General features: G+C 42.7%; 1 protein-coding gene and 1 long non-coding RNA gene across 3 annotated transcripts in view; one reads left to right on the forward strand and one right to left on the reverse strand.

The window, feature by feature from the left end:
* Nucleotides 1–140, reverse strand: part of COL12A1 (collagen type XII alpha 1 chain) — a 116222-nt gene extending 116082 nt beyond the window's left edge. The window contains 1 exon segment of the mRNA XM_019830870.2: nt 1–140. The gene's annotated coding sequence lies outside the window, so the exon portion shown is untranslated.
* LOC109499743 lies at nt 129–25814 on the forward strand. Of its 2 annotated transcripts, none has more exons than XR_006597921.1 (3): nt 129–457; nt 3404–3591; nt 25272–25814. It is a non-coding gene; the product is annotated as an uncharacterized LOC109499743 (long non-coding RNA). The 2 variants fall into 2 exon arrangements; XR_002742327.2 differs by lacking the exon at nt 25272–25814 and adding an exon at nt 4165–6921.
* Nucleotides 25815–26021: the final 207 nt, after the last annotated feature.

Here is a 26021-nt window from a genome sequence, read left to right on the forward strand (position 1 = left end):
CTGGGGCGGTGGTGTCCGAGGTAGCGGCGGCGACAGCGGCTTCCCGGCGTCGTAGCAGGCTGCGCTCGGCGTGACCCTCCGCACGCCCAGGCAATTGGCGCCGCGCTCCAGGAGCACCTGGCGGCTGCCGGGAGGCGGGCAGCGGCAAGGCCACCAAGGTTGTGAAGTGTTGGAGTGTCCCGGCGGGAGCCGCAGGCGCCGCCGGACGGGCGGAGACTGCCCGGGACCGCAGCTGCCCGCGCGCGGACGCGTCTGCGACGGCTCGCCTTGGTCGAGTGGGAAGAGGCTCCGCGCCGCGGGCTACTTAATAGAGGGCTGTTCCCGGCTCTCAGTTTACTCGGTTACGAAACGCCTGAGAAGGTGGACGGCTGCCACGGGGTGATGTATGCTCCTCCGGCGGTGAAGGAGGTCTACTTTTGGGAACGTGTGCATACTTCCAGCATTCCTTCGGCGTGAGGTGGCGATCCCCGTAGTAGCAATGCCCCGCCGGGAAGGGGGGGGGGGGGAAATGCAGGGAGGCGGGGGGGGAAGAGGGAGGAAGCGGGGAGGGGGACAGCCGCAACCGGGTTCCCTGCCAAGGGAAGCCGCGCACTCTTCTGCTTGGGGCGGGCTGGGGAGCTCGGGTTTCCCTATCCTTGCGATTTTCTTTAATGAATTTATTTTCCTAAATTAAGAACAATGGGAGGGAGGGAAGCGACTCTTAGTTTCAGAACTGCAAGAATGTGTGACCGACCCCACCCCACCCTAGTCCCATCCCCCATCTTCACCACCTACACTTCCCTCCCCCTCCGTCCTGGGTGCACTTAAAACCGATTTACAGGGTTTCCATTAACTAACTGTCTGTGCACGCGGCGCGCCTTCTGTCTTTTTCAATCTCTGAGCGGCCGATTGGAAACCCGTACAGCCGCCCTCGCGGGGCTCAGCGACGGGATGGCTTTCCCAGTCCTGTCTTACTTCGCTAATGCTTCGGGACGGAACTAAGAGGCTTAATTTGAGCCAAGAGAGAGGGCAAGGGACGCAATGAAACCTTGGGGTCCTCAGCACAAGAAGCCGCTAGGGAACAAGTTGCAATCACGTTGGAAATTTGGCATCCGGACCACAGCATAACCTGGCCCCCAGCGGAGGCTTTGGACCAGAAACTCTGCCTTCCAACCCCGCGGGGTCGAGACGAATGAAAGTAAATTTCCCCCAACTACCAAAGAGATGGACGCCAAATGAGAGCTGACATTCTGCCAGCATCTTCCCCTTTTTACCGCCCCCTCCCCCCAATCGCCTCCACCCCCTTGGCCTAGAGCAGGAAACCTGGCACTCAGGGTTGCCAAATTGTACTAGATGCACGGGAGGAAGCGCGGGGCTCTAACACCGTAGCATCAGAAAAACGCTCCGGGAGAGGTTCAGATTACACACGTCTGTGCCCTGGTCACAAGCTCTGCACTTTTGGCCTTTTGAAGCCCAGAGGTTAACCCTGCAAGGGTGAGCACCCCGGATGGGGGAGGGGGCCCGGAGGGGAACGCGGGAGCTATGCCCCTGGAATTGACCGCCAGCAATAGTAAAAGGGGAGGTCTTGTCGCCAATGTAAACCTCTCTTCCCTATTTGACTGACGTTTGCAAATCTGGCCTTCCCTCCAACAGGCGTGATATCCTCTGAACTTGCCTTTAGAATGACAAGAACTTGCAGAGCGCCCCCCTCCATTCCGCCCCACTCACAGCTGCCTCCAGCTAAAGCCAGAGGAAGCCAGAGAGAAGGTTGGAGGGAAAGAATGGAGAAAAATGGGAATCTCCACCTCTGCACATTCTCTGAGTACACACGGCCCACTCGAAAACCCGCTGGGCAGCTGTCACAAAGAGCCCACACACGCGCACAGTGCCCAGGCGTTTTCCCCCTTCAAACTCGCACAACCCGGGTGTCCTGCACAAACCCCTAGGGCAGAAGCGCGTCCTGGACGTGAATGACCCGACGTGCACTACGCGGAACGGGGTCATCAGCCGAGTACCAGTGAGCTCTTATACCCAGCCGGTGGAGAGCGGTCCTTCGCTCGCTGGCCAGCCCTCTACCCGCACCCTCACTCAAATTCCTTCTTACAGACGCAAGTGGGCTGGTGGCAGACACAAGGACAGAGCCAAGAGGCAGATAAGTCCCGGCAGCCGCAGGCCGGTCATCCAGTCGCGCTGCGCTGCTCGCAGCGGACACCCTGGCCGCACAGGGACTTAGAACCGCCAGGGACGCCCCTTGGGAAACCGACACCCACTGTCTAGAAAAGGAAAGCTGCCGCCTCGCTGGCCAGCCAAGGCTGGCTGGGGTTTGCATTTCGCTCAGGTGTGTGTGTGTGTGTGTGTGTGTGTGTGTAGGCGCGCTTTTCTTCCTTTATGTACTTTTTGTTGTTTTTAATTTGTGATGGCAAAGTTGTACACCGGGGAGCAGTGTAACTCTGGTTTTACTGATTTTATTTTTTTAATTGTTATTTAAATGTTAGTTAAATACAGTGCAATATTGGTTTCAAGAGTAGAATTCAGTGATTCATCATTTACATACAACACCCAGGGCTCATCCCAGCAAGGGTCCTCCTTAATACCCATCACCCATCTAGCCCATCCCTCACCCATCTCCCTCCATCAGCCCTCAGTTTGTTCTCTATTATTAAGAGTCTCTTATGGTTTGTTTCTCTCTCTTAAAAGAGTTCTTCCCAGTTGATTTGGCTCAAAGCTGCAAATGCAGAGTTGAACAGTCAGTCACCTGCTGGGGAGCCAAGGGCTGCCTTTTCCAGAGGCGGGAGCACGCCCCCCCCCCCCCGCAAAAGCACTCACATTGCACTGCTCTCCAACCCAAAGTGACATCCTGGCGACCCCTGTGGCCATCCTCTCTTGCTTAAGGCATTATCATTAACAGACTTAGATTTAATGCATTTGAAAATAGTTACTGCAAAGGTCTGTCAGTAACAAACCACTGGCCGCAAACACCCTTGGTCCCTCAGAAAAAAGAATCTCTACGAAATACTTCCAAAATAGGTTGAGAGGAAAAAGAAGGAAGGAACACTGGTTCGGGGAGTACACAGACATACATCCAGAAGCTAATCCAAAAACACCCATTTTCACGAGACAGGAGTGCAACTCAAGGTTATGCAAAGAGGCACCTCGGGAGGGACTTCCAGCAAGACACCTGCACGGTTTGGCCTCTGGGGGCCCTTCTGCAAGCTAGACTCCCAGTATGGTATGGGGACAAATCGGTAAAAAAAAAAAAAAAAACGTGTAAACCCTCTTCCAATCTGCCCCCTTTTGCAGAGTGTCCAGTTCTTGATGCCCCTTGGAATCCATTAATGTTTGCAACGAATTGACATTTATCGAGTGAGGCAGAGATGGTTCAATTTATTCACTTCAGATGCTTTGTGTGTCTTTCATTCCTCAGGTTATACCCTGAGCTCACCCTTCCTCACTCTATCATCTGCTCACCCACCTCTTCTCCCTTCGACTCCTGGGCTCCCGGAGGTTCCAGAGCTTCAGATTCCTTGTCCGACAGCGCGATCTAGCGGTGAGCACGAGCACTGGCTTCGGAGGTCAAAGTTCCAGAATGGAGAGCCAGAAGTTGAGTTGCAGGTGAGTTTTTGAAAAATGTGTCATTCATCCATCTGATTCCCAGGAATGTCTGAGAGGCGACAACATGGGAGAACAAGTGAGGAAGTGACATAAACTCTCTTTGTGTCCATTAACTAACCGCCTATAGAAATTCTTGCCCCAAGGCTGCTGCAAGGTTCTGGTCAGGGATAAACTTAAAATGTGTGAATTTCAGGAAGGAGCTCAGATTACAGGGTCGTCCCTAATTTATAAACAGGCAAAAGCAGCCTCCTCATTGATTTGCTTGGTGTTAACCTAACCAGCACTCCTGCTACGGGTGAAGGTGTTTCCACTGCAAGTTCTTGCTGATGTACCTCTAGGGGAAGGAAAGAGAAACCCAGGCTGAATGTGCACAGTTGGTCCAGTTCTTGGGGTTGTGTGTGGGCTATACCCAGAGTGAACTTCAAGGGTCTTGGTAGAAGAAGCCCTTTGAGATAAGAGTGTGGAGAGAGGGGTAGTATTCTGCCTACACTGATTCTCAGAGGCAGAGAGGCATTGTATCTGAACAGTCAAGAAGTCACATCAAAAACAGTGTGTCTGAATCCTCTCCTTTAGAACCCTGTGCACGAAGTCAAAATACAGTTGATGAGCACCTTCCATGTGTCTGCACAGTGACAAGCTCAGAGCAGTGGATACAAAGACAATTCAGATGAGGCCTTGCCCTCAAAACTCTGTCAAGGAACACCCAGGGCACCTGAAGGGATTTCACTGGCCCACTTACATCTCTTAAGAGATTATGGCTTCATAATGTTTTAAAATTAAAAATGAGAAGCAGTAAGCAACTACCCTCTCTGTACTAGCAAAGCGAAAGAATCCAGGGACCAAAGACATCCCTACAGGAAGGGAGAAGGGATGTATTGTGTTCCTGCCTTCTTGACTTCTTCATAAAGAACTATTCCAGAGAGGTCGCCAGGCTTGTGCGCACCTCATCCAGACCTCTCACTTGCCCTGAAACGATCTCTCCCTTTCGGCGTGTGAGCAGCTGTGGAGCAGAAAACAGTAATTGCATCACATTTATCCTCCCACCCAAGGTGGCAAGTTCAACTTCTTGTGACCTCAAAAAATGTGGTTGCCTGGAAGGCTATGAAGCTTAAAACAAAAAATTTGCATCTAAATACAACATCTTCCTAGGATGAACCATTCAGATTTGATAAAAGTCAAATGCTGATGGGAGTCGATTATTCAGTTAGCTCTGACCTCCTTGAGCAACTATGAAAGATAAAAGGAAACACATTCACTTAAGAGTTAAGAAAGCAGCCCTTTGTGACTTCAGTTCTATAAGATTCAATACTGTTTCAGTCATCCTTACCACCTCGGGACTCAGAATCTATTTATTTGGTAACTATCAAAGTAGCAGCAGGTCCAGAATTCCTAATCAGAACACCGCTCTGTGTGTGGACAGTTGGTAAGTGTATACTGACATAAATTTGCAGGTTGCTGGAAAATGTGAAAAATCATTAGGAACTCATTTTTCAGGATTTGGTCATGGCCTTCAAACTGATTACGTAGTACACTGAAATGCAGTAGTGATGAAATCATAGTCAGAAGAGGTTTTACTGGTCCCAGTTGGAGCTCCTGTGTAGGATAAGTGTAACCAGACCAAGGTTTCATTTGATAAAGCATTTTTATACACTTACTACTTCATTCAGCTACATTTAAGAAGCACAGATACCCAGGTATTCAAGGCAGACGGAATTCCAGACTTTGAAATGTTCCTAAATCCAATATGGAGTGGAATGCGCCCTCTGGTGGAAAAGAGGGAAAGGATGGCCATTATGTGAGTAGACTCCTTTAATCGTTTTGATCTGGATCATTCATTCAGCAAACATTCATGATGTTCACTAGAAACTGTGAGGAATTTTTTTAAAAAAGCAAATCAAAAGAGGCCCTGTCCATAAAAAGCATAAATGTAGTAACAAAGACCAAAGTCAAAAGACTCAAGAGAAGTCTGGAGACAGTGTATAATTGGAAACTGACAGATCAGTATAAAAAATAATTGGGGGGGTGGGGAAATCATGATATACAGAAACAAGACAAAAGACATTGCAGGAAGCAATCAATTCAACCCACGATTCAGAACATTCTGCATAAAAAAAGCAATTTCTCCACAAACCGGTTTCTCCATAAATCAGTCTCTCCAAAACCCCATGACAAGAAAAAAGGGGGGAAAGAGTAGATTGTTATGAAAAAATATTTAAGAGCCATAGCAACCAAATAATAACAATAACAATAATAGTCGTCAAGAACTATTTTAGGATCTGAAATTGTATCCTACTTGCAAGCTAACAAGTTAACATACTACAGATTCACAGGATGCTGGCAGAACACCCGAGGAACCAGAGACAAAGGACTGTGTTACTGACAGCAATACCAGTAGCCAGAGTATCATTATTTGCCCTGGTTCTCCAGGCCCCAGTTCCCACGGGGTAATGCGAAGAAGACCCAGTGACCCTTGCAAACACAGTGGGTTGCACTGAGGGAACTGAACTGAGCTTGGGGAACCCATGTCTTTTCTAAGGGCAGTCAGCCTGCCTGACTTTTGCCCTGAAAGGAGGCATTATCTTTGTTACACTAGACAGTAAACAAACTTGCCCTTTGCTCTGGAGGGAGAAATTACCTTTGGTTCTTAGGCCGCTAGTATACAAACTCCCTGGAAACAATCCTCTAAAATAAAAGCATTTGGTGCCTCTGCAGAAACAGGAGAGATCCACTGGAGAGGTGTCTCCCAACAATAAGAATTGTTGCAAGTTTGTGCAAGGGAGAAAGCAGTGTATGCTGAAGTGGTCCCTAAAGAATTTCTGGAGGAGGAAGATTTTAAAGGACTAGCAGTTAACATTCCAAGCACAAGATTCAAAATGAGAAGTTGAAAAAAATAGCAAAGAGAAAAGAAATGTCCTGGGCAATAAATAAAGCAGAGTTGTCCCGCAGAAACTTTGTGAACACGATGGAATAGTATTGGAGTTTGGAAGTAGCTGAGATTCTGGAATTTAATCCTTTAAATATAATCATTACTGAGCAAATAATTGACAGGGCGTATCCCAGTCATTGCGCAAAGCATTTTACATACATCAGTCCATGACATTTAATTCTTATCTCTATGCTAGAGAGAAGGAATTGAGGCTCAGAGAAGTCAGGTGATTTACCTGTTAATTTTGGAACCCAGATCTGAGCTCGGCTTTCTGATACCTAAGCTCATGGTCTTTCTGGTATATTAAAACCACAGAAGAATGATAAAAATCTTGTTGCAAAAAGCCTAATCTGACAATCAGACTCACAGTAACTTGCTAGGAAGACAGCCTACAAGCAAGGAGATGGGGGAAGGCGGGGTGGGGGTGGGGGGTGCCTGGATGACTCAGTAGGTTAAGTGTCCAACTTCAGCTCAGGCCATGATCTCAAGGTCCATGAGTTCAAGCCCCGCTTTGGGCTCTGTGCTGACAGCTCAGAGCCTGGAGCCTGCTTTGGATTCTGTGTCTCTCTCTGTCCCTCCTCCATTTGTGCTTTCTGTCTCTCTCTAAGTAAGTAAATAAACTTTAAAAAATAAATAAAAATAAAGGGAGACGGGGTGAGGGGTGGGCCAGAATCCAGGTAAGAGACTCAGAGGGTCTATCTTGTGGCACTCACAACAGTGGCATGCAAAGAGGAAAATGACTGGTGTTAGGAAGTCATGATGGGAAAATATCTTACGATGATTGAGCAAAGTCAGATGACTGAATGACATGCCAGGGACACAGAGACAGAGAGAGAGAGAGAGAGAGAGAGAGAATCCCAAGCAGGCTCTGAGCTGTCAGTGCAGAGCCCGATGCAGGGCTTGATCTCACGAACCGAACTGCGAGATCATGACCTAAGCCGAAATCAAGAATTGGTCACTTAACCATTGGAGCCACCCAGATGCCCCTCTATACAGATTTTTTAAGAGAAAGAGATGTATCCTTCCTCCCCACCCCCCCCCACCCCCCGAATTTTGCAAAGTGTGAAAAACTACTGAAGAGGTCACATTTGCACTGTGTGACAGGCAGTTATTCAAAGGGAAAAGGATGGCATTGTTGTTCCTTGGCTCTCCTGAAAGCTTGGTCATGGGTGGCTGAATACATAACACTGCATGTGATACAAAAAGCATCTGGGAAATGCTTAAACAATTTTCTCCATCCTCCCCCTGTCTATGCTGCCCGGGTGCTGGACTCATCAGGCTGAAAGTACATTAAATCCTCACTCAGTGTTTAAATTGAGAAAATCATTTCAAACTTTCACACATGGTCTAGTTTTTTTTTTTTTAAGTGTAATTTTATTTATTGAATGGCTTCTTTTCTTAGATTTTTGGTTTTTTCCTGGTAGCAATAGCTTTGAACAAAACCACTAACTGCCCCCAAAATAAAAGCTTCTGTTCTCTGATGTCAGGAACACTTAAGGCCATGCTCACCACACAAGTGTAAGAAACCAAGTATTGAGGTTATGTTTTTATTAACACTCTTTTGAAATGAAGTCTTGTGCCTTCACTATTTTTATTATTACCTATGAAAATGAAGTTGAAATGTCTGGTCTTGCATTTTCTAGCAGTGCCTGATGCTCATTCCCATTTCTACACTGGAACCAAGGTGAGGATTGCAGCAAATAAATAATGGGCTTTCACAATATGGCCATTGTCTGGGCTCTGTGATTGGCTCAGTGATATTCCTCCCACTTCTGTCCTACTGGAAAGCCACCATGTGCCTTGAGGTGACCTAAGCTTAGTAGACCTAAGCTAATGGGATTCAAGCCTACCTGCACAAAATAATCACTCAAGGAGCCTGGAAAACTTCTCTACTGATGTCTGAGCACCACCCTTAGACCAATTATATCTGTTCTCCAAGGCAAGCCTGGGCATCTGTACATTTTTGAAGCTACCCTGATAATTCTGATGGTCTGTGAGGGTTGACCCGTGCTTATCTAAGCCAAGCCCCCTTTGCTATTCACAAAGTCTGTGCTGAGAAAAGCCGAGAACCCACCTGCCACCTGGAGGGCTAAGGGGAGCCATCTAGAACTGGCAGGTCAGGAGGACCAATCACCTGGAGAGCTGGTCCCCAAATCAGTGTTCCAAGGGAGTGTTTAAATTTGGGTTCGGTGTTGCCAGCCAGTTGTTAGAAAATTATTTTGAGGAAACCCCTAAACTGAAGGAAGGTTGATTGGCCAGGGTCAGAGAGCTGGCAGTGGGGCAGCCAGACTCAGACCCGCCCGCACCTGCTTCCCAGGCTTCCACGGCCCCCACTCCCATGTTACACCTGGAAGGAGTCTGTTCATTGTTGTCATTGTCTTTAAAGTTTCAGTCAGAAAAAACATGGTCAAATTTCATTGCCAAAGGACACTCAAGATGCTATTTCTTGTTCTTACTAATGTTGACATTAAAATATATATCCAAAGATGAGGACAGAATTTGCTTTTATTTCTTCTAATGTAAATACTGTAATTTTTTTTTTACTGTATGTACTTTCAGTACATGAGTTGAATACTTTTTTAAAAGGTTTATTTATTTATGAGAGAGAGAGAGAAAGCACAAGCAGGGGAGGGACAGCGAGAGAGAGACAGAGGACCTGAAGCAGGCTCCATGCATGGAAGAGTGCTGACAGCAGTGAGCTCAATGGGGGGCTCAAACTCATGAACCATGAGATCATGACCTGAGCCGAAGTTGGACACTCAACCAACTGAGTCACCCAGATGCCCCATGAACACTTTTAGAGATAGAAATGAGATTATATGGTAGCCTCATCTATCTAATGATGATAGAAATTATCACAGAATGATAATAGAACTCGGATGTTTCTATTATTATGGAAGAAAGAGAGAAAAGGAAATGGGGGACAACTAGCTGACTCTATGACCAAAAGGGATCTTAGAAATCATGTAACCCACTGCATCATTTCACATTTACAAAACCTGAGAACCAGAGCAGTTCAGGAGCTTGCTCAATAGTATATTTCTATCATTGGTGCCAGGACTAGAACTCAGGTGCCAACTCCTTAGATTGGTCTTCTTGCCATTATTCTGGGTACTGTATTCTTGAGCATGTCATTAATTTAGCAAAACATGTTGGGACTCATTGCCTCACTACCTCAAGAATGGGGTTGGACTAGAGCAGTGGAAGCTTGCTGCCTGTCACAACATACCTGCATCTGAAATCTTTTAAAGTTAAAGCAAAACAAAATTGCCACAAATAGGTAGTGATATGCGCATCTAGATGTGCCTGGCCCACCCAGCACTTACCGGTACAGCTGACAGAGCTGCTAATAAGGAGACCAGATGTCTGGGAGCAGTTGCCATGTGTTCTGAGTGAAGGTGGAAGGACAGACCCAGCACAGCAGACTTGTGTCCTACGACAGGCAGTGACTGCTTCCTTCCTGAGACCATCTTTGGGAATCCATAAGAACAGTGCCACACCCACTTTAATCTCTCATCTCCTAAAAGTGCCCACAACTGGCACTCTACTGCATCAAAAAAGTTCTGCTGCTAGCAACAGGGAACAGAAGTAACAGGGATTAAAACACTCATGGAAGTCAGGAGGTAGGCAATCCACATCTGAGATGGTGGACTTGTTCCATGAAGTCCACCGAAACCCAGGCTTCTGTCATCTTATCAGTCCACAGATGAGGCTTCTGTTTCAAGATACCACATGGTCTAAGATGGCTGTTTTGGCTTCAGTCATGACACAGAAATTTTAGCCAAAAGGAAAAAGCAAAGGACAAAAAAAAAAAAAAGTGGGGGAAAGAGGTCAGATAGTAATCCTTGTCGTCTTCAGAGGAAGATTCCCACAGGCTGCTCTTAGATGATTGTGATTATATTTCTTTGGTCAGAACTTAGTCACATGGCCACATCTAGCTACAAAGGAGGCTTGACAATGTAGTTTATTCTGGCCACCCAGGCGCCCATCTTAAACTCTGAGGTTCCATTATGATGGAAGAAAGAGAGGAGCAATAATGGGGGGCGACCAGCAGACTGTACGACCAAAAGGGCCCTTAGAATTCAGCAGACTCTACCACTGAGAAATAGTAATCCAGTGGTAAACATCCACCTTCTGTGGACATCTGGGCTGGACTGGGCACTTGGTAGCTAAAAAGTAAGCGAAGCCAATCCCTCTCCAAGGTGCCAAATAGTCCTGGTTACTGACATCAGATTTAATAAGACCTTAATCAGAATTTTGACTCATTCCACTCAGTCTGGAGAACTGGCTGCCAAGAACAGAGGAATCTCCTTCGTGCTATTGTCTTCAGAAATTCCTTAACTCCTATTAACTTCTGGCCCTCACACTTAGCATAATTTTGAGATTGGCTTCACTTGAAAGCAAAACCATCCTGTGAGCTAGACAGCGTATGGAACCAGCAGGTCCCCAGAGAACAAAGGGGCCATGGAATCATCAGTGATGACATCATTGCATAGACATGTGTTTTCCCTAGCGAGTCATTGACTCCGTTAAAACTTCATCTTTCCTATCGTAGAGGGCATTGCAAGGATTACATGACATCTTTTTTATAAATAAACATTATGCTGGAACACAAAAAAAGGCAAAAACAAGTGGAGTTATAAATAGAAAGGGAATATAGGAAAATTTCCAGGAAAACGTAGGCGTTTTATAAATGACTATGACTGAACTTCTCCTGTGAAAAGATGCTTGTGTTAGAGACAACGGAAGAGTCACAGAAGGATGCTTTCACCTCCTCAGATATTAAGAAGGCTCCTAGCATCTCAGATCAATTTGATGTAATTTGAGTATTCTTTGTCATGTCACACTAGTTGAAACTGAAAGGCACATCTCAGTCACATCTATAACCTCACAATTTTAGGGGTGCCTGAATGGCTTAGTTGGTTAAGCATCAGACTTCAGCTCAGGTTATGATCTCACGGTTTGTGGTTCAAGCACTGACTCGGGCTCTGTGCTAACAGCTTAGAGCCTCGAGCCTGCTTCGGATTCTGTGTCTTCCTCTCTCTCTCTATGCCTCCCCCCTTGTCCTCTGTCTCTCTCTCACACTCGAAAATAAATAAACATTTAAAAAATCCTTTAAAACCTCACGATTTTGGGGGCGTCTGGGTGGCTCAGCCAGTTAAGCATCCGACTTCAGCTCAGGTCATGATCTCATGGTTCATGGGTTCGAGCCCTCCATAGGGCTCTGTGCTGACAGCTCAGAGCCTGAAACCTGCTTCGGATTCTGTGTCTCCCTCTCTCTCTGCCCCTCCCCAGCTCGTGCTCTGTCTCTCTCTCTCTTAAAAATAAAGAAACATTAAAAATTTTTTTTAAAACTCACAATTTTGTTCTCTGGGTCTGAGATGGACTTAGTGCAAAGAAATTTATGAATGTACCACCGACTACTACTGTAAAGCATGTGGGATGCTCTAAAGGGGCAGGAAAAGAGGTTAAATGAATCAGAGAGAGGGGACCATTGATGTGGTAGTTATAGAATGAAAGTCAAAAGAAGGTTCAACAGAAGAGAATTCAGGGGGGAAAGCAGTTTTTAAAATTGGCCACTTAAAAGACATTGATGAAGTATATATTTGCACTTACCAGTATATCTCAATGCAATGCCCACAACAAGCACTTGAGGCAGATGGAGTTACTCGTATTTCCGCAGCATCTCAGATGGAAGAGAAAAAAAAAATCTGGTGTTTAAATCAAAGGTTACAGGATTTGCTTAAAGCCACGTGACTAGAAAGCGGCTCGGCTGGTCCTCAAACCCCAATCTGCTGCCATAGCTGGCAGAGAAATAAAATGGATGTCTTGCTCCGGTCTCCTGTCAGCCTGGTTGTTGGCCATTTGCTGTGTGGCTCCCTCATCTCGGAACTCTGCTCTTCCCAGCCTTCGCTCATCCCTAGACTCAGATTCTCCATACTCGGCATGGCTCTCCCACCCCACTCAGAGCCAGGGCTTTGGAAACTGGTCCTGACAAATTTTGATGAAGTGATCCTATCAGATCAGCTTCCTGAGGACTTCGAGTTCTAACAAAGTATTGGGGGTACAATGACACTGCAAGGAAGGAATTTCAAGTATCGCTAACTAAAATAGTGGAGGAATTATTTGGGAGGCATGGGCCTTATTCAATATCTTTCTACTCTGGCAACCAAAAAACCCCAGATCTCAGCACCTCTATCCATTTACTTTTACATATTTTTTAAGTAACTTAGCAATATGTGACAACTATAAAAGTAGAAATCTAGCGTACTTATTATATTCGTTGTAAAAGCACTGATGAACTGGAAACCACGTATGCTGCTGGTAGCAGTATATATTGGCACCATTGCTTTGCAAATGGTTAGTATTTTATTATAAGATTAAACACACGCTTACCATACAGCCCAGAAATCTCAATCATACGTACTTTCCCAAGAGAAATGAAAATCTGTGTCCACATAAAGATCTACATGTGAATCGTTTTAGCAGCATCCTCCCCAAGAGTTAAAAACTGGAAACAACCATAACTTCCACCAAGTGGATAAACTTATTTAGATCGTGCATAAGATGGGTACTGCTTAGACACGAAAAGGAATAATCTGCTGATGTATGCAACATGGGCAGATCTCAAACACATCATATCCAGTGAAAAGAGTCAAACTCAAAGGAGTGTAAACAAATCTTGGAGATATTGTGGGTTTGGTTCCAGATGACCACAATAAAGTGAATATCATAATAAAGTGAGTCAAATGAATTTTTTGGCTTTCCAACATGCATAAAAATTACCTTTACACTACACTGTAGTCTAATAAGTGTGCAATGGCATTATATATAAAAAAAACAATGTACATGCCCTAATTCAAAAATCCCCTGTTGCTAAAAAATGTTAACGATCATCTGAGCTTTCAGCGAGTCCTAATCCTTCCACTGATAGAAAGTCTTGCCTCAGTGTTGGTGGCCACTGACTGACCAAGATGGTGCTTCCTGAAGGTGGGGGCAGCTGGGGCAATTTCTTAAAATAAGGCAAGAGTGAAAATTGCCACATCAAATGACTCTTCATTTGAAAACTTCAAGGCCATTGTATGGTTATTAAGTGGCCTAATTTCAATATTGTGTCTCAGGGAACAGGAGGCCCACAGAGAGGTAGAGACAGGGGGTCAGTGGAGCAGTGAGAACACACAATTTGTCAAGTAGGCTCACTGTCTTATACAGGCACAATTTGTGGCACCCCAAAACAAATACGATAGTAATACCAAAGATCTTTGACCACGTAACAAATATAATAATAATGATAAAGTTTGAAATATTGCAGGAATTGCCAAAATGTGACACAGGGTCAGGAAGTGAACAAATGCTATGGAAAAGCGATGCCGATAGACTTGGTTAGATGCCGAACTGCCACAGACCTTCGATCTGTAAAAATACATTATTTGTGAAGGAGAATACATCAAAGTGTAATAAAATGAGGTATGCCTGCACATGATGCATAAGATTCCATTTGTACTGGCAGCATAGCACTAACAAAACTGTGGAGACAAAAATCAGAGCAGTGGTTTCCAGTGGCTGGACATGGGGTAAGGGAATGACTGCAGAGGAGCAAACAGAACTTTCAAGGGTGATGGAAACGTTCCACATCATAATCGCGGTGTGCTTACAAGACTGTATACATTTGGCAAAGTTCATTGATCTGTACAATTTTAAAATGTTAATTGTATTGCATGTGAATTACTCCTCAATAAATTTAACTTTAAAAGTATATGACGGGTGCCTGGGTGGCTCAGTTGAGCATTGGACTTTGGCTCAGGGCACGATCTCTCAAGTTTGTGAGTTCGAGCCCTGCATTGGGCTTGCTGCTGTCAGCGCATAAATAGTCCACTTCAGATTTTCTGTCCCGCCTCTCTCTGTCCTTCCCCTGCTGGTGCTCTCTCTCTCTCAAATATAAATTAAAAAAAAAAAACATTTAAAAATCTTTTAAAAAGTTTATGAATTTTTTTTTTAACATTTATTCATTTTTGAGACAGAGAGAGACAGAGCATGAATGGGGGAGGGGCAGAGAGAGGGAGTCACAGAATCTGAAACAGGCTTCAGGCCCTGAGCTGTCAGCACAGAGCCCGACGCGGGTTCAAACTCACGGACCGCGAGATCATGACCTGAGCCAAAGTCGGCCGCCCAACTGACTGAGCCACTAAGGCACCCCTAAAAAGTTTATTAAAGAAAAATATGTTTGAGATATTTTGAATCTCAGATGTGAGAAAAAAATGTTTAAGGAAGAACTTATTGCATATTTGCTGTAAGACAGGCACTTTGCTGGGATCTAAGAATATAGAGATGAAAGACAGTCTGTGACTTTAAGGAGCTTATAGTCCAGTGGAGAAGAGACAGGAGCAAACAAAACCACAACATTGAGTGATAAGTGCATTAGTAGAGATACACACAGCAGGGCTGGAGCACACCATGGGGTACCTAGACCAGGTTTCTAGAAATGATGGACTCCCTAAAGAGAGATGATGCTTGAGTTTGAGTCAAGCTGCCGTAGGGGTTAGTGAGCCAGATAACAGAAGGACATCCTTAACTAAGGAAGTATAAAGTACAAAAATAGAGGGAAAGAGAGAGAGATAAAGTTCTCATGGATCAGCTCTAGTCTTGAAAATTGCCAAAAGGAATAAGGCAATGAATGAATAGGAGAAAAATTAGACTTGTCAGAAAGTAAATTCCATGGCAGTGAGACATATTAAAATGTGAACTGTTATTTCCCCAGGAAATGGCAGATGATCTTGAGAATCCAGAAAACCAAGTTCATAAGATAAACAAGACTGCTACATGTTAAGAACGAGCACTCCTTGCTTTAGCGTAGTGGCGTATTCATTCTTCAATGGCTCAAGAATCAACACAGACTTTATTGATCTGTTCCATTTCTAATATTTACTACTTGCCTCCTGTATGCCCTACTTCAATTCACTAATATAATAGTTTGGCTTCAACTTTCTTCTCCCTACATTTTCACCTTTATTTTTTTTAATGTTTATTTATTTATTTTTGAGAGAGAGAGAGTGAGTGAGAGACAGAAGTGGGAAAGAGCGGAGAGAGAGACAGAGAGGGAGAGAGAGAATCCCAAGCTGGCTGTGTGCTGTCAGTGCAGAGCCCGATGTGGGGCTCAAACCCATGTACCTGAGCCAAAACCAAGAGTTGGTCACTTAACCAGCTGGGGTACCCAGGCACCCCACATTTTCATCTTTAAAAAAAAGATAAGCACACAAAAATATGGCTAGTTGTCGTGCTGTATCACTGTGAGACATATAAAATCGTTTACCTGATGTATTAACGTCATAGTACAAAAGTCCCTTCCCAAAGACGCAACAAAAACAGTACAATCTGATGATCCCTAAAGCGTATACCTAGTCTCATAAAGCAGGTTCCTGCATGTTATCCCACAATACTTCTATTTCTGTTCTCCTGGCCAAAACTTAGTTGCATGGCCTCACCTAACTGGGAGGTAGGAAAGAACACAGTCTTTATTCCAAGCAGTCACGTGCCAGCTGCTAGAAAAGGAACAATGGGTAGTGTAGGATAAGCAGGAATCTCTGAATCAAAGAGGAGAGTTCCCTTATCCCTCAGAATACTGGGACCACAGAGATAATGCAGTTTCTTGTTAAAATACAAACTTTAGAACTTCATTGCCAAAATTTTCCTTTGATTTGGAGCTGTTTGTTTTTTCATTCTGTATTCATCCCATTCATGACCCTGGAGCCTCACAGGTTCCTTTACAAAGCACTAAGGACAGTGCCTAACGTAGAGTAAGTGCTAGATAAATACTGGCTGTTACAGTGATTGTCTCTGTGTCATGAAGCCAAAGAATCTTATAGTTACAAAAGAGATAGTCCAGTCTAATCTCTGCCACCGTCTCCCACGCCTTACCCAAGTAAGGGTGCTCATTTACAGTCTTGGTGCCTCACTAAAAATAAGGCGATGGATTTGGTAGATTAGTGCTATACAAAAGCAAATAGCACTTAATAATATATTTATAAAATGAGAAAAAAAAGTCTTTTGCAGAATTGTGTCTCCATTTAAAAATACTTTTTATTGCATTCAATTCCATCTCGTTAGGACTTAAAGTTTCCATGACTGGTGGCTTGTCAAATATGCCTAGTTGTTTCTACCTCTATTAACTGCAACTTTTTATGTGAATTCTTTCCTCATTTGTGAAGATCAGAATTTCTGTTCTGTAGATGATAGTACCAAAACCTCCCAAATAAGAGGTTCCACATATATATGCTTATTTTTAATTATTGATTATTAGCTTATTATAAACAGGCACATTTTCTAATGAGCTAACTATATTCTTGGTAACAAAATTGAACAAAAATTACAGTTGCCTTTTCCAGTTTTTGTTTCGTAGCCATTGATAGTCTTTGTCAAATTTGCATATTGCTTTCTTTTTATAATTCAGGCTCTTATTTCTAAGAACGTCACTGAAAACTTGGCAAGAAAATACTAAAAATTTTCAGCTTTCTGTGTATCTTTTGCTGTGAACCACAGTCCAAGAAATACCATTTTGTCATATATACTAATGTTATATTTTGATAGATAAGATATTTCCTGATGGCTAATTTTGCAAGACAGACCTGAGAAAACTCAGATAAGATTGTTGACCTATTATTTTTATTTTATTAGAAAGCATCCTGGGTAATTTCCATAGCATCAAAATGACATGGGGGAAAAAGAGTAATAATTACATATTTTCGTTAACTGCAGTGTAATAATAAATAAATACGAGAGAGGACATTTCCATTAGATTTTCTTGTTTTAGAAAATTAAGTAGAAAACAACATTGCAGTTTACTTAAGGACAAAGTGTTTTGAGAACTGAATTTATAATTAGCCCAAAAGACGAATCACATGAATTATTATACAAAGGAAACAAATTTGCTTCCAAACAACTTTATGAAAAAGAGTCAATCCAACAGATCTTGGATCATACTCTTTAGGAGACTAATTCATCTCTTGGGAACTCTGATCAAAAATAAAATCTTTCAAGTGTTTCCTTATCCACTAAGTCCAAATTATGAACAATGTTTCTAACATCTTCGTCTCATAGCTATCCACAGTCTAAAATCAAGAAGTCAAATTTTATCCCCTGTCTTCTAATTCACAAACACCTTATCATCACAAGAAGTGGCTCCAAGTCCCTCATTCTTTCTGAGGTTAGATTGAGACCTGTGAGCAAATTTGGCAGCCTGGTCATTTAATGCCACCTTTAAACCATTCTGTACCCATTATTCAACATACGGTGCAGGTAGGATGAAACTGATTACCTGTTAATAAAAATTGTATGCCCTTTCCAAAGAAGTGGCACTGGGTATAACTTTGTATTTTAACTTACTTGCAAACGTCTCTTAATTTGCGGTTTTTTCACCCCTTTCTTTATGAGCAATGAAAGGAAGGAACAAAAAACTGTACCCAATGTCACCATAAGTCAAATGGCACAGATCTGCTGCATTCGTTTGCTAGGGCTTCCATAACAAAATACCACAGGCTGGGAGGTTTAAATAACAGAAATTTATTTTTTCATTGTCCTAGAGGCTGGAAGTCCAAGATCAAAGTATCGACAGGCTTGATTTCCCCTGAGGCCTTTCTCCTTGGCTGCAGACAGCTGCCTTCTCCCTGGGTGTTTCTGTTCTCAGAAGTACAGGGTGTGGCTTCTCCCTCTGCCTCCTAATCTCTTATTTATTATTTTTTTTTAATTTAAATCCAAGTTAGTTAACATATAGTGTAACAATGATTTCAGGAGTAGAATTTAGTGATTCATCACTTACACATAACACCCTGTGCTCATCCCAACAAGTGCCCTGCTTAATGCCCATCACCCGTTTGGCCCATCCCCCCCCCCACCCAACAGCCCGCCAGCAACCCTCAGTTTGTTCTCTGTATTTAAGTCTCTTGTGGTTTGCCTCCCTCAAAATGATCTCCTCCTCTTATAAGGACACCAGGCGTATTGAATTAGGGCCCAGCCTAATGATCCCACTTTAACTTAATACCTCTTGAAGGCACTACTTCCAAAATAAGGTCACATTCGGAGATACTAGGAGGGTTTCAACATATGCATTTGGGGAAGATGTAATTCAGCCCGTAACATCTGGCCATCCTAAAATGTTAAAATCAGACAGGAAAGGACCTTATTTCAACCCTTGACAGCTTTCGATTACAAAATCCTAAAATGTGTCTATCTTACATGGCATTTCATATTTTACTTTGGGATTCCAAATCATTCTGTACACAAGGACATTTGCAGAAACTGAAGGAACAAACACAGATTCATTTCTTAATTTACTTCTACTTGCTAAGGTAGGATTAGTATCCTGAGAAGGATAAAAAAAAAACAAAAACAAAAACAAAAAACAGCAAAATAGTCCCTGTTTTTACTAAATGTGAGTCCTCTGTTCAGCTTACCTTTGTGACTTTTGAAACCAGGAAGCTTCTTGGAAGATACACTAAAGGATTTAAAATTTAGAACTTTTAAAAAAAAAAATCACTCGTTCACGGGGCGTCTGGGTGGCTCAGTCGGTTAAGTGTCTGACTTCATCTCAGGTCATGATCTCACTGTTCATGAGTTTGATCCCCGCATCGGGCTCTGTGCTGAAGGCTCAGAGCCTGGAGCCTGCTTCGGATTCTCTGTCTCCCTCTCTCTGCCCCTCCCTTGCTCACACTCTTTCTCTCTCAAAAATAAATAACCATTAAAAAAAAAATTTTTTTTTAAATCACTCATTCCTTGGAAGCCACATCATGGCAAATATATGTCATGTTTTGAACTACAAATAATAGGATACCTTCCTAACAGGCTTAACTGTGAAGGACAATTCTTATCTAACATGAAGCCCAGTAGCTAGCAGTTCCAGTTTGGTGAGTTCGGTACCAAAACGAAGGTGGAACTCAGGGCTTGTCGTCTCCCCTCTGAGGTATCAGAAGTTGGTTTCTGTCCTCTGCTGGTTGCCAGGTTGACACCAGTCATCACCTCCTTTCACAAGTGTGCTCAGAGCCTGGAAGGGAAGCCTTTATCCTCCTGAATCTCTTTTTATCAAGGAAGAAAGCTTTGCCCAGAATATGCTACCTCAAAATACGACTGTAGAAGTCCGGGACGTGTCACCCCAAATCTGCTGCTTTGGTACATTGATTGTTTTGAGTTATAAGCACTTGAAAAATAGCAAATGCAGGGAGAGGCTTTCTCTGAACTCCCTTTTCAGTCTAAAGACACATGGTCCAAAAGGAACTCAACTGTTTTAAATTTCCTCCTTAGGAGTTTCAACAACCATGAAAAATTGGTAAAATTGGATACCACACCCAGACAGACTTTGTCACAAACTACCATACCTCCCATCTGTTCTTCTAAATGTCCATTTGTCTTTCCTAAAAATGATTTACTTTCCCCTAAGAGGCCTACATTCCTCCTCTTTGCTGATTAAAATGGTGTTTCAGTCTGAATCTTAAGCCATCTCAGGGAGTTACTCATGTTCCCCTAGTTATTTTCCATGTATACATGAGGTATACATACTAATCAACACTTGTCTATCTTTCTATGTTGTTTATTACAGGGGTCTCAGCCAAGAACTCAGAAGGGTGGAAGGAAATTATTTTTCCTCCCCTGTAGTCCCAACCTCCCCTAAGGCATCCCTGGTACAGAGAAGTGGAATTTACTCCATTGCTTTTCACACAAATACACAACAGAGATGGTCATATGCCAGAGAGAAGTGCTTCCTAACTAATTTTCTTACAAGAGCAACATCCACTTCAGCAGGAGTGGAATTTATTTGCATTTCACCTGAATCTTTGAGAGAACTTGAGTTTATCAGCATTATTCTGTTTTAGTGCCTTGTTTCAATTATCTAGTGCTGAAAACATGGCTTAAAAATAGTATTAATTTCTTTTGCTGACCGATCTTGGGCTGAGCGGACTCAGCTAAGCAGTCCTTACTTGGCTGTCTGTGCAGCTGCAGTCAGGCAGCAGGGGCAAGGGTCACCCTGAAGCTTTCACACGTAGCTGGCACTTGGGCTGAAGTCACTCAAACAGCTATGAGTAGAACAGCTGGGGCTCCTTGGTCATGTCTCCATGTTTCTCTCTGGGAGACCTCCCCACATGGTGACCTTAGGGGGACATTTTGCACAGCAGGGGAGGCTCCATATGCAAGTGAACCAAGAGGAATGATCAGAAGCTGCATAGACTTTTCTAACCTAGCTTTGGAAGTCACACAGTATCGCTTTGGCCACATTTATTCATCAAGGCAGCCACAAGACCACCCAGATTCAAGAGGTGGTCTTGAAAGGAGAAGTCTCAAAGAATTAGTGGACTTATTTTAAATACCACCACACACCCCTTCAAGATTGGCCCTCCCATCATCTATTCAGCTGGACCACCCTCAGTTTACCTGTGAGTCCACAGAACCTGCTTTCCATGGCCATCTGCACCTCTAGGCCCTGATCTCTCATCACTATCCTTGTGGACAGTTCCCACTTTCATTTCACACACCTCCCTTTGTAGGATGGACTGTTTAGAGAGTGAGGTCTTTGTGAAAAGGAACCAGGATTTCTGGTTATCCATAGCTAAGACAAAGACTCTCATAACCAGTGTTTCAAGTTAAATTTTAGTCCTTATTTCCTCTCATGCTTTTTGGTTTCCAAAGAAGGAAAATGCAGAGACAGCCAACTAGCAGTGGGGAAAGCTCTCCTATGCCAGCGAGGCCCAAGCCTACCAGCAGTCAATGGATATAAACACAGAAACAAAAAGCAGTCGGGGCAGTGTGGAAGGAAATGGCTGCCTGTCCTCCTAACCCTCTGAAGGTGGGCTGCTTGTATATAGCTTTGCCCACCTGAGCAGAAAAGATGAGCATCTGGAATCTTAGCTTTCTCCCTTGAATGCCTCTCCACTCAGTATCAGTCAAGCTGACCAACTTTTCCTTGAATAAAAAATTCGAGTGAGAGCCTGAAGTAATGAGTATTCTTCAAAAACAATTTCACCAAGACATATTAAATGAAATTTCCAGTGGCAGCTTAACCATTTTAGGAAGAAAAGAACCTTATATAATTTACGCATGTTGGTAAAAGGAAAGGAAAGAAATTCCGTGATGCTCAATCTAGGACATAGAGTCCGTTATGTGGAAATAAATTCCTCAAGACCCCAAATATCTTTGGTTCAGTCTTAATTTATATTAAAGTTACCTTGTTTGTTCATTTGTTTGTTTTGTTTTGTTTTAAGCAGGAAACATTGAGGGATGTGTTAGGAAGCTGTTTTGGTGAGCACATTTAAGAATGCAAACCACAAGATTTACAACTGGCTTTGTTTGGATAAAATAGAACTGAGCATATATACTTGTCAGTTACCATAAAATATAAGTAAAACTTACAGTTACTCTCTATTCTGTCATCACAAAATTGAGTTTCTGTGTAACTGACTATGAGGAGGAAAGAGTTTTCCTATAATCTTCAAAAAATGATCTTACTAGTTTTTAGGACTTCTACTTGTAACCTTTAGGTTATAAATATTTGTTTTGAGAAACTGCATTCGTTAAAGTGTTGCAGGGAACTGTTCATGGAGAGTTATAAACTCTGCCAAAAAGGTTGATTTTATCCACCAATCTGGAACTACTGGTTCACTACTTTTTGACCTTGTTCGGTAGTAAAACAAAAACACTATGAACAGTTGCTTAAAATTAGGAACATTGCCAAAAGCATTCTTATTTACAAAAACCGTATTGCAAAATAACTTTAATAGGCCAACTTTAAAACACGGTGTAGAATCCTGATTTGTCATAACCTGAGCATGGAGCCCTGGTGAGATGCCCTTTGATTTCCTGACATTCCACCTAATAGATGTCAAACTCTGAATAAGAAGCATATTTGGAGGATTTGGGGAGAATCAATGTCAAAAGAAAAAATGGGTATGGAAACCTCAGAAACATGGTATAAAGTAAAGAGATAAATATAGGCAGTTAAATTGTGAAATGTCATGATCCTATTTTTTTTGACAGCATAGAACTCACATCAAGATTAAAACTGAAAACAAAGGAAATTCGTGTCTCATAGAAGGTTCCTAACCACCCTGTCAAAGGGTGCTCCCCAGTTCCAACCCCAAGCATTGTAGTTACACTGAAGTTTAAGTTTATGGGTGTTAAGAATATTTGATAAAAAAAAATGACTGGATTGACAAAAGAAAAATGGGGAGGAGGAACACTGTTTTCGCTTAATAACAGTGTTATTATATTAGGACATAACAAACAGATACAGGATACGGTCTTTGGTAACAGCCTGACTTGAAAAAACATATAAAAACATTTTGGGGTCACTTGAGGCAATTGAAGATAGCCAGTATATTAGGAAATAATTAGGAGTGATAATGGCACCATATGATACAGGATTATATGCTGACATATTTTGGAGTGAAACTTCATGTAGTCTACAATTTAAAATGGTTTGGTGAAAAAATACATAGATGAAGTGTATGTGGTAAGACAACAATTGGGTATAAAAGTGTTGAGTATACTCTTTCTTCCCATTTTCTTTATGTATGAAAAATTTCAAATTAAAGTTTTTAAAGTACATGGATGTTACTCCTGTCCCCAGATTTTTTTAATTCTTAAAATAAGAAGGAAATGTGTGTTAAATTTGGCTTAAGAAGATGGGACCTGTAAGTTCAAAGAGCTAGCAAATATAGCCAAAGTGCTGTTGTTCAGATGTGAACGTCCTCACCATTGAAACAAGTCTAGAAATGTTGCATCACCCTTTGATTTCTGTGGACAGTCTTATGCCAGCTATGCTTGAATTTCGGGCTAAAAGGTAAAGTGTAGTTACCCCAGGAGCCAACCAAGTCCAGCAGAGGTCAAAAGGGTGCACTCTTCAACATGGATGGAGCTAGAGGCTAAGTGAAATAAATCGGTCAGAGAAAGACAAATACCATATGATTTCACTCATATGTGGAATTTAAGAAACAAAACAAACAAAAGAGGGAAAAAGACAAGCCAAGAAATAAACTCCTAACTATAGAAAACAAAATGATGCTTACCAGAGGCAAGGTGGATGGGAGAATGGGTGAAATAGGTGAAAGGGATTAAGGGGCACGCTTGTCATGATGAACACTGAGTAATGTATAGAATTACTGGATCACTATATGGTACACCTAAAATGAATATAAGACTGTACGTTCACAACACTGGAATTAAAATTAAATAAACAAATAGATAATAAATAAGTAAATAAATAAATAAATAAATAAATAAATAAAAGTGTTGGACTCTATTGGTTTCAGTGTTTCTGTCTCTCAAACTAAATGAAATAATTGGTCAGAATAAGCCTCTGTGTTATGATGTAACAATAATAACAATGAATAACACTATAAATAATAATAATAATGCCTAAAATTTCTTAACCACTCAGAGAAAGGCACCATAAATTGATTTGGACATTACAGATGATGCTTCAATATTATGATAGTTAAAGCATGTTGCACACACTGAGCTGTGTGGTCATTATGAATAGTCTTTCCTTAAGCCAGGTGTTCAACAGAAATTTATTAAAGTCTTTCATAGTATCTAAATGGGCAAACTCCCAAGGTTAAGCACTATTGGCCAACTGTATAGGGGTTATATGGGCAGCTGGGACACCCTTCCCTCCTTATACCTTTTTATCCTCTAACTCCTGCCTGTCCTGACTTCATCCTTCTGCCTTCCAGAAGGACTTCCTCCATTCCAAGCTGGCTGAGGCTGTCTACATACTCTCTTACTCCACTTGTAGCCCTTATTATACATCTAATCCTTTGAGCCACTCCACACAGTTCAAGACCAACATGTTCAGATCTCTATTAATTTTTTTTCATATCTCTACTGATTCATCAACTTATCCCTCCTGCCCTCACTAGCCAGAAATACTGTGTCTTCCTTCTGGGAACCTCCTTTATGCACAAATGCTCAGGAACAGAAGGAATTAACACAGTCTGAAGAAAGGAGTGGGGGTGTTCTTCAGTCTGGCCTCCCCATCCAGAAACCACACTGAGTCAATCCCTGAGGGCTGTAGCTTCTCATAGACATCTGGAGCCACCAGCTCAGCTCCCAGGATTATTAGGAGGATCAAATGACCTAAAGTAGGTGGCAAAACTCCACAAAGAAATAACTATGGCTATGTGACTTGTTAAATAGCCCATGTTGGGTTCATTATGTCTTCCTTACTACTCTACATCAAAACTTCAACATTTTATTTTTATAAAACTTTTTTCAACTGTTAAGAACCTGGCATGTATTCAGGAGGTGCTCATAAAATATTCACCTATTCAAAAAATATTCTATAATAGACTAAGGAAGCATAAGACAGTCCTCTCCAAGGAACTTGCAATTGAATGGAGAAAATAATGGATGTAAGACATGCTTGCTGTTACATGGAAGTACATGTAGGCAGTGCCATCGGAGTACAGAGAAGAAGTAGACTTCTGACAGGCAAGAGCCTCGTAGTGTAAATTGAGGTTTACTGAAATGTTATTTCAGTCTACAGTGATGGGAGGAAGAATGTGAAGTTTTCCTTTTTCTCCCTATCCAACACTGCCTCCTAGTGGTGCCATGGCCCCTTTGCAGTGCCTCTCAATTCCTCCCAAGGGGGTATAGGGAGGGAAATGGAAACATCGCATCAACAAGTGGTTATAGAATCTGAATCGATTTGTGAACATCACTTTTAAATTGAGCCATTGTAAGTGAAGCCTTCATTTCTTTTGTTCTTCCCTTCCAGGAAAACTGTGTTCTACCATAGAAGTGTCACCTACTATGGGTCCTGGCATTTTTATCACAGGGAGAAGCAAAGCACCCTCAAAAAAGGACATAAAAAGGAAAAGGAGAGCTCTTCCACTGCCTTCATGGAAGGGCCAACTCCTGTTCCCAAGCTGCAATGAGACAAGCCTCCTCGTGGAGACTGCTCAGGGGAAGAGGAAGGTCACAGTTCCCTGAGTTTGAGTCTGGGAACTGAAATATGGTCCCAAGAGCATTGAAATCTTGATGCATGTATCAAAAGACAAAAATGCTGTCATGTCAAGAGTGGAGCTGTTTTCTGTTTTGGAGGAAGTGATGGCTTAGGCACTCTTTGGGGGCAGGCTGTTACTTGCCCTGGAAAGACCCCCACGATAGGCCAAGTGACTGTTCAAGGACAAAGCTGAGGCTCTAGAATCATGTGAAAGGTTGTCAATGAAGCAGATGGAATTCCAGCTTTGAATACTTTCTGTTCCATCAACAAAACAAAAATGTTGACATTTTCTTTCTAAATATGTATGGGTTGGGACATTGTGTGCCTGAAAATGGTTATTTCTTTTTGTGGCACGTGAAGGTTTTATTGGAGAGGCACTAACAGGAGCCCAAAGCTGGAGCAGTCATCTTCACCAGAAACTTTGCAACACTTGGTGCAAGTCTTGCACCAGAATTGCTGCCTCCAGGCCTCACTGAGGAAGTGTGGCTCAGAATGTAACTCACTGAGAGCAGGAATTTTGTT

This window comes from Felis catus, chromosome B2 (genome assembly GCF_018350175.1).
Source record: "Felis catus isolate Fca126 chromosome B2, F.catus_Fca126_mat1.0, whole genome shotgun sequence".
NCBI lineage: Eukaryota > Metazoa > Chordata > Mammalia > Carnivora > Felidae > Felis > Felis catus.